This window comes from Pseudophryne corroboree, chromosome 10 (assembly GCF_028390025.1).
Source record: "Pseudophryne corroboree isolate aPseCor3 chromosome 10, aPseCor3.hap2, whole genome shotgun sequence".
NCBI lineage: Eukaryota > Metazoa > Chordata > Amphibia > Anura > Myobatrachidae > Pseudophryne > Pseudophryne corroboree.
Window position 1 is genome coordinate 153,551,613 of NC_086453.1, and position 9,553 is coordinate 153,561,165.

The following is a 9,553-nucleotide window of genomic DNA, read 5'->3' on the forward strand; positions in this document are numbered from 1 at the left end:
AGGTGCTAAACACCTAATTACGATCTATACCGACCACAAGAACTTGTTGTATATCAAGACGGCCCAGTTGTTCAATTCCCGTCAAGCTAGATGGGCGCTCTTTTTCACTCGATTCTCGTTTGTTATTAAGTACCGGGCCGGGACTCTCAACGCTAAGGCTGATGCTCTGTCTCGTTCTTTAACGGCCTCGGATGAGGAGAATTCCTTTGAAAAGAGTTTGATTCTCAGTCCAGTCTCTATTTCAGCAGCTCCCACTACTCTGGGTCCTCCTCCTGGGAGAATGTCTGTACCAGTTGAATTTCGTCCAAAGTTGCTGCAGTGGGCTCATATCTCCAAGTTTTCCGGTCATCCTGGTGTTCAAAAAATGTGTAAATTTCTACGAAGGTCATATTGGTGGGACACCATGAAGAAGGATATACAAGATTATGTCAACTCATGTCCTCAATGTGCTCAGCACAAAACTCTTTGTCTGCCTCCTGCGGGGTTGCTTTGTCCACTGTCCATTCCTAAGAAACCCTGGACCCATATTTCCATGGACTTTGTTACTGAATTACCCCTCTCCAAGGGTTACAATACCATCTGGGTGATTATTGACCGCTTTTCTAAAATGGCACATTTTGTTCCGTTGTCCGGGTTACCAATGGCTCCCAAGTTGGCTTTACTATTTATTCGTGAACACTTCCGCCTGCACGGGTTACCTCGGGAGATAGTCTCTGATCGAGGGGTACAGTTCACTGCTAGATTCTGGAGGGCCCTCTGTTCAGCTTTACAAATAAAACTCAAGTTCTCATCTGCTTACCATCCACAAACCAATGGGCAGACTGAACGCGTCAATCAAGATTTGGAGACTTTTCTCCGCGTTTATCTTTCTCCTTCACAGGACGATTGGGTGGAACTGTTACCCTGGGCCGAGTTTGCCCATAACCATCTGTATCACTCTTCCACTGGTGAGTCTCCATTCTTCATTAATTATGGATTCCATCCACGAGTTCCAGAATTACCCATCTCTCCTTCAGAGGATGTTCCAGCTGCAGCTTCTACTCTCCAGCACTTCAGTCAAATCTGGAGTAAGGTTCATGCTAATCTCAAAAAAATCTCTGGCCGCTACAAATTCTTTGCGGGTAGAAAACGGCGAGCAGCTCCTCAATACAAAGTTGGTGACAGGGTATGGCTCTCTACCCGCAATCTTCATTTAAGAGTGCCCGCTATGAAGTTTGCTCCGAGGTTCATCGGTCCTTACCCTGTTTTGCAAGTCCTGAACCCGGTTGTCTGTAAATTGGGGTTGCCTTCCCACTTTCGGGTACCAAATTCGTTCCATGTTTCTCTTCTTCGTCCCCTCATCTTAAATCGGTTCCATTCAGAGTCTCCTAGGACGACCTCGGTAGAGACTGAAGCTGGAACAGAATTTGAAATCAAAGCTATTCTTGACTCTCATTATCTTCACAAGAAGTTACAGTATCTGGTAGAATGGAAAGGTTATGGTCCTGAGGAGAGGAGCTGGGTCAAAGCTTCTGTAGTCACTGCTCCCCACTAGTCCGGATCTTTCATTCTAAGCATCCCACGAAACCAGGAAAGTGTCCAGAGGCCACTCCTAGAGGAGGGGGTACTGTCACACTCGCGGTGCTGCGGCTGCCGCGCTTACCGCTCCGGGTGCGCTGGGTCTCTCGGCGGTCGTCACCCCCGGTGGGCACCGGGTTGTTGCGTCTTGCTGGCGCTGCCTCCGGCGGGTTCCCGGGGGGTGTGGGCGCCGCCATTGCGCCTGGCGTTCACGGGAGCGTGGTGGGCGAGTGACGTCATTGGCCCCTTCCGCCAATTGGGAGAGAGCAGGAAGTTCAAAGGAAGACGCCGTGCAGAGCTCCGGCGCCTGAGTATCGTCTCTTCTATGATCACCAGTGCTAGCAGCGTTCAGTGAGTTCTCTAACTGAACATCTACTGTGTACCAGCGTTTGCAGAGTATCTCTCAGTGGAACATTCCTAGTGCTTCCAGTGTTTGCAGAGTATCACTCAGTGGAACATTCCTTGTGCTACCAGCGCTTGCAGAGTGTCACTCAGTGGAACAATCACTGTGCTACCAGCGTTACAGTGTATCACCTAGTGGAACATTCACTGTGCTACCAGCTTTACAGTGTATCACTCAGTGGAACAATCACTGTGCTACCTGCGTTACAGTGTATCACTCAGTGGAACATTCACTGTACTACCAGCGTTACAGTGTATCACTCAGTGGAACATTCACTGTGCTACCAGCGTTACAGTGTATTACTCAGTGGGACATTCTCTGTGTTACAGTGTTTCTCTTAAGGGGACACCTCCTGTGTTTCCTGTATTACATGATATCTCCAAGTGGAACGCGTTCCATACTTCCAGAGTTACACTGAATCTTAAATCCTCATTCATTTCTTCAACATCGCTCACAAGCTTCTCATTCTTCAAACATCACTCACAAATTCTTCATTCTTCAGTGTGCTTCACCATCATTCTCAAATCCTCATTCATTTCTTCAGCAACGCTCACAAGTTCTTCATTCTTCTGTGTGCTTCACCATCGTTCTCAAATCCTCATTCATTTCTTCAGCAACGCTCACAAGTTCTTCATTCTTCTGTGTGCTTCACCATCGTTCTCAAATCCTCATTCATTTCTTCAGCATCGCTCACAAGTTCTTCATTCTTCTGTGTGCTTCACCATCGTTCTCAAATCCTCATTCATCTCTTCAGCATCGCTCACAAGTTCTTCATTCTTCTGTGTGCTTCACCATCGTTCTCAAATCATCATTTAATTCTTCAGCATTATATGCCAGTTACTACGGCTAGTTCTGCATGAGGAAAACCTACATCCGGCCATCCCTGCTCCGGCCCAGCTGTGGTTCCTCCTTCCGATCATCGGAAGAACCCCCGAGTTCTCAACACTCCGAACCCAGGTCAGTGACATATAAAAGAAACCTTTATATGTATTTCCACCATATACAAAAAGTGAGTTTTCGGTACGCTCATCTATTTGTATACAGTGGTGACGAGGCTCTATTCTGTTGTCCATCACAAGAAACTGAACCACTACCCTCTATTCCCTGAACACGAGGGAGATTTCTTTTAAATTAATTTTATTAGAATATTACACATTGGTGGTCATTCCGAGTTGTTCGCTGGCTGCTTTCGTTCGCAGTGCAGCGATCAGGTAAAAAAACGCCAGTTCTGCGCATGCGCAATGTACTTTCACAACGGCCGATGCAGTTTTACACAAGGTCTAGCGAAGAATTTCAGTCGCACTGCTGGCCGCAGAATGATTGACAGGAAGAGGGCGTTTCTGGGTGTGTACTGACCGTTTTCAGGGAGTGTTCGTAAAAACGCAGGTGTGCCAGGAAAAACGCAGGCGTGGCTGGGAGAACGCAGGGCGTGTTCGTGATGTCAAAACAGGAACTGAACAGTCTGAAGTGATCGCAAGCGCTGAGTAGGTCTGGAGCTACTCTGAAACTGCACAAAACATTTTTGTAGCCGCTGTGCGATCCCTTCGTTCGCACTTCTGCTAAGCTAAAATACACTCCCAGTGGGAGGCGGCACAGCGTTTGCACGGCTGATAAAAACTGCTAGCGAGCGATCAACTCGGAATGAGGGCCATTGCTTTGTTTTTTTCTGAATTCTTGTTTTTCATGTACACATCTGGATTATTACTTATCTGTGAGAAACTACAATGTTTGGAAAAACCACTATGGAAGCATAACATCAAGATGTGTATCAGTTTGGTATAATCTTTATTATTGTATTTACATGGAAGTGTCTCCTAATATACTATTGCACCTTGATCCTCCACTAGTTATATTTTTGTGCAAATTTCTCTATCTGGTTGGGCAGATTGTTAGTAGGTTGGATTGGGTTGACAGGTAATTGTGGCAGAGTTCATTCTCAAATTTACCTATCTCTGTGCCTGTGTCATGTTTCTGGTAATATCTATGGTGCAGTTCTCCAGACACATGCCACTTACAGTGTTCCCTGTGATACCTGTTGCATCGACAAAGAGGTAAGTATTTTGAATAGGTAGAGGGTGTGATGTGTGGGTACCCTGGACCCAGGGGCCCAAGCGTATGGCACACTCTGTATCCATTATAGATACTCCCATGTTTTTCACTGAAGCTTCCAAAGACTAGTTTAAGCAGAGCCTGCCCTCTCCAGTTAAATGCCGTATTTAAGATTTTAACTGGTGCCTCTTAAACAATGTGTGGACAGGCCGTTGAGACAGCCAGATATTTGCCTATATGTCCCATTTAATGATAATAAACATATATTTTTACTGTGTAGTAAAAAATACTTTAAGAAAACATGTATCCAAACTATACTAATTAACCAGCAGTGTAGACGATCCGCGGCAGCTCGTGACATCCCTGACTCCTGCGTTTGCTCCACTTTTCCGCAGAGCAGAAAATTGTAATTTACATTTGGAAACCCCCCTTTAGTAATCCTGCATTGGCCCCTGGCAGAAGTGATGCTGAACTCCAAACTACTGTACCTGTGAAGTCTTTTGTGTGTATTAATTGTAACTAGAGATGAGCAGGTTCGGTTCCTCGAGATCCGAACCCCCCTCCCGAACTTCACGTGGTTTACACGGGTCCGAGCCAGCCTCGGATCTTCCCGCCTTGCTTGTTTAACACGAACGTGCCCGAACATCATCATCCCGCTGTCGTATTCTCGCGAGAGTCGTATTGCATATAAAGAGCCACGTGTCGCCACCATTTTCACTCGTGCATTGGAGATGATAGCGAGAGGACGTGGCTGCGTTCTCTCAGTTTCTGTGTTCAGTGTGCTGCAAATATCTGTGCTCAGTGTGCTGCAAATATCTGTGCTCAGTGTGCTGCAAATATCTACGTTCTCTGCCTGAAAACGCTCCATATCTGTGCTGCATTGTGTTGTGCGCAGTATATAGTAGGAAGACAGGGCAGAATTTTGCTGACCACCAGTATGTATATATATATATATATATAGCAGTACGGTACAGTAGTCCATTGCTCTACCTCTGTGTCGTCAAGTATACTATCCATATCTGTGCTGCATTGTAGTTGTGCGCAGTATATAGTAGGAGGACAGTGCAGAATTTTGCTCACCACCAGTGTGTATATATATATATATATATATATATATATATATATATATATATAGCAGTACGGTACAGTAGGCCATTGCTATTGATATATTACTGGCATATAATTCCACACATTAAAAGATGGAGAACAAAAATGTGGAGGGTAAAATAGGGAAAGATCAAGATCCACTTCCACCTCGTGCTGAAGCTGCTGCCACTAGTCATGACTAAGACGTTGAAATGCCATCAACGTCGTCTGCCAAGGTCGATGCCCAATATCATAGTAGAGAGCATGTAAAATCCAAAAAACAAAAGTTCAGTAAAATGACCCAAAAATCTAAATTAAAAGCGTCTGAGGAGAAGCGTAAACTTGCCAATATGCCATTTACGACACGGAGTGGCAAGGAACGGCTGAGGCCCTGGCCTTTGTTCATGGCTAGTGGTTCAGCTTCACATGAGGATGGAAGCACTCATCCTCCCGCTAGAAAAATAAAAAAAACTTAAGCTGGCAAAAGCACAGCAAAGAACTGTGCGTTCTTCTAAATCACAAATCCCCAAGGAGAGTCCAATTGTGTCGGTTGCGATGCCTGACCTTCCCAACACTGGACGGGGAGAGGTGGCACCTTCCACCATTTGCACACCCCCTGTAAGTGCTGGAAGGAGCACCCACAGTCCAGTTCCTGATATTGAAATTGAAGATGTCACTGTTGAAGTACATCAGGATGAGGATATGGGTGTTGCTGGCGCTGAGGAGGAAATTGACCAGGAGGAATCTGATGGTGAGGAGGTTTGTTTAAGTCAGGCACCCGGGGAGACACCTGTTGTCCGTGGGATGAATATGGCCATTGACATGCCTGGTCAAATTACAAAAAAATCACCTCTTCGGTGTGGAATTATTTTAACAGAAATGCGGACAACATGTGTCAAGCCGTGTTTTGCCTTTGTCATGCTGTAATAAGTAGGGGTAAGGACGTTAACCACCTAGGAACATCCTCCCTTAAACGTCACCTGGAGCACATTCATCAGAAGTCATTGACAGGTTCAAAAACTTTGGGTGACAGCGGAAGCAGTTCACTGACAACTAAATCCCTTCTTCCTCTTGTACCCAAGCTCCTGCAAACCACACCACCAACTCCATCAATGTCAATTTCCCCCTTAGACAGGAACGCCAATAGTCCTGCAGGCCATGTCACTGGCAAGTCTGACGAGTCCTCTCCTGACTGGGATTCCTCTGATGGATCCTTGAGTGTAACGCCTACTGCTGCTGGCACTGCTGTTGTTGCTGCTGGGAGTCGATCGTCATCCCAGAGGGGAAGTCGGAAGACCACTTGTACTACTTCCAGTAAGCAATTGACTGTCCAACAGTCCTTTGCGAGGTAGATGAAATATCACAGCAGTCATCCTGTTGCAAAGCGGATAACTCAGGCCTTGGCAGCTGTGTTGGTGTTAGACGTGCGTCCGGTATCCGCCGTTAGTTCACAGGGACTTAGATAATTTCTTGAGGTAGTGTGTCCCCGGTACCAAATACCATCTAGGTTCCACTTCTCTAGGCAGGCGATACCGAGAATGTACACAGACGTCAGAAAAAGACTCACCAGTGTCCTAAAAAATGCAGTTGTAGCCAGTGTCCACTTAACCACGGACATGTGGACAAGTGGAGCAGGGCAGACTCAGGACTATATGACTGTGACAGCCCATTGGGTAGATGCATTGCCTCCCGCAGCAAGAACAGCAGCGGCGGCACCAGTAGCAGCATCTCGCAAACGCCAACTCGTTCCTAGGCAGGCTACGCTTTGTATCACCGCTTTCCATAAGAGGCACACAGCTGACAACATCTTACGGAAACTGAAGAACATCATCGCAGATTGGCTTACCCCAATTGGACTCTCCTGGGGATTTGTGACATCGGACAACGCCACCAATATTGTGCATGCATTACATGTGGGCAAATTCCAGCACGTCCCATGTTTTGCACATACATTGAATTTGGTGGTGCAGAATTTTTTTTTAAACTACAGGAGCGTGCAATAGATGCTGTTGGTGGCTCAAAAAATTGCGGGCCACTTTCAGCATTCAGCCACCGCGTGCCGAAGAATGGAGCACCAGCAAACACTCCTGAACCTGCCCCGCCATCAGCTGAAGCAAGAGGTGGTAACGAGGTGGAATTCAACCCTCTATATGCGTCAGAGGATGGAGGAGCAGCAAAAGGCCATTCAAGCCTATACATCTGCCTACGATATAGGCAAAGGAGGGGGAATGCACCTGACTCAAGCGCAGTGGAGAATGATTTCAACGTTGTGCAAGGTTCTGAAACCCTTTGAACTTGCCACACGTGAAGTCAGTTCAGACACTGCCAACCTGAGTCAGGTCATTCCCCTCATCAGGCTTTTGGGACTTGTGGATGGAGCCCTTCATTCACTTAACCAGGATTCACGGGTGGTCAATCTGTTGAAATCAGAGCACTACATTTTGGCCACCATGCTCGATCCTAGGTTTAAAGCCTACATTGTATCTCTCTTTATGGCAGACACAAGTCTGCACATGTTCAAAGACCTGCTGATGAGACACTTGTCAAGTCAAGCGGAACGTGACCCGCCAACAGCTCCTCCTTCATTTTCTACCGCCACTGGAGCTGCCAGGAAAAGGATCAGATTTCCAAAACCACTCGTTGGCGGTGATGCAGGGCAGTCAGGAGCGAAAACTGACATCTGGTCCGGACTGAAGGACCTGCCAACGATTACTGATATGTCGTCTACTGTCACTGCATATGATTCTGTCACCATTGAAAGAATGGTGGACAATTATATGAGTGACAGCATCCAATTAGGCACGTCAGACAGTCCGTATGTATACTGGCAGGAAAAAGAGGCAATTTGGAGGCCCTTGCACAAACTGGCTTTATTTTACCTAAGTTGCCCCCCTCCAGTGTGTACTCCGAAAGAGTTTTTAGTGCAGCCGGTCACCTTGTCAGCGATCGGCGTACGAGGTTACTTCCACAAAATGTGGAGAACATGATGTTCATCAAAATTAATTATAATCAATTCCTCTGTGGAGACATTCACCAGCAATTGCCTCCAGAAAGTACACATGGACCTGAGATGGTGGATTCCAGTGGGGATGAATTAATACTCTGTGAGGAGGGGGATGTACACAGTGAAAGGGGTGAGGAATCGGAGGATGATGATGAGGTGGACATCTTGCCTCTGTAGAGCCAGTTTGAGCAAGGAGAGATTGATTGCTTCTTTTTTTGGTGGGGGCCCAAACCAACCAGTCATTTCAGCCACAGTCGTGTGGCAGACCCTGTGGCTGAAATGATGGATTTGTTAAAGTGTGCATGTTCTGTTTATACAACATAAGGGTGGGTGGGAGGGCCCAAGGACAATTCCATCTTGCACCTCTTTTTATTTATTTATCTTTGCATCATGTGATGATTGGGGACAATTTTTTTAAGTGCCATCCTGTCTGACACTGCAGTGCCACTCCTAGATGGGCCAGGTGTTTGTGCCGGCCACTTGGGTCACTTAGCTTAGTCATCCAGCGACCTCGGTGCAAATTTTAGGACTAAAAATAATATTGAGGTGTGAGGATGTTCAGAATAGACTGGAAATGAGTGGAAATTATGGTTTTTGGGGATAATAATACTATAGGATCAAAATTACCCGCAAATTCTATGATTTAAGCTGTTTTTGAGGGTTTTTTGAAAAAAAAACACCCAAATCCAAAACACACCCGAATCCGACAAAAATTTTTAAGGCAGATTTTGCCAAAATGCGTCCGAATCCAAAACACGGCCGCGGAACCGAATCCAAAACCAAAACACAAAACGCAAAAAATTTCCGGTGCACATCTCTAGTAATGTTTTATCACTAGAAAGTATAGGCCAATGGGTTTTAAGTTTTAACTATTCTATTAATATCTACAAAAGAGGTGTTGAATTTATTAACCCATGGCAGGGTTGGATTTTGTAAGAACCAGATTAGGGTCCTTGGATTTGATGTGAGAGGGCAGGTTATCCATCCATTTAGGCCCAGGTCTGGTCTTTGGGCTGTTAGCCTCACTTCCTGTGTGATAAATTAATTTATTCAATAGTCTTGAACTTGAAATTATCCAAAGAAAATGTTGGCATGTAGCAAAAAATTTCTGGGTCTATGATTGATGACCTTATTAATTACATTTGTTGTATGCTCCAATATTCTCAATTTCAGTTTGGTTTTCCTGATGTACTGACAATTCATCAAGCTTCCAATTTTGTAAGCCTGCAAATTTATCAAAATTAATAAAGTTGCCCTTTTCTTTATTGGAGAATTTAAAAACTTTACAATGGGTGAAAGGAAAAAAAAGCCTTTGCACAATCTATCCAATGTTTCTCATATGTGCTACAGGAAGTAAACTAGGGGCCAGGACATTTTTTTGATAATTAGTATTTCTAAATATCAATTGCGGTTCTTTTGGATTGCTTTTCCCCAAAATTAGAGCTAATGTTAAA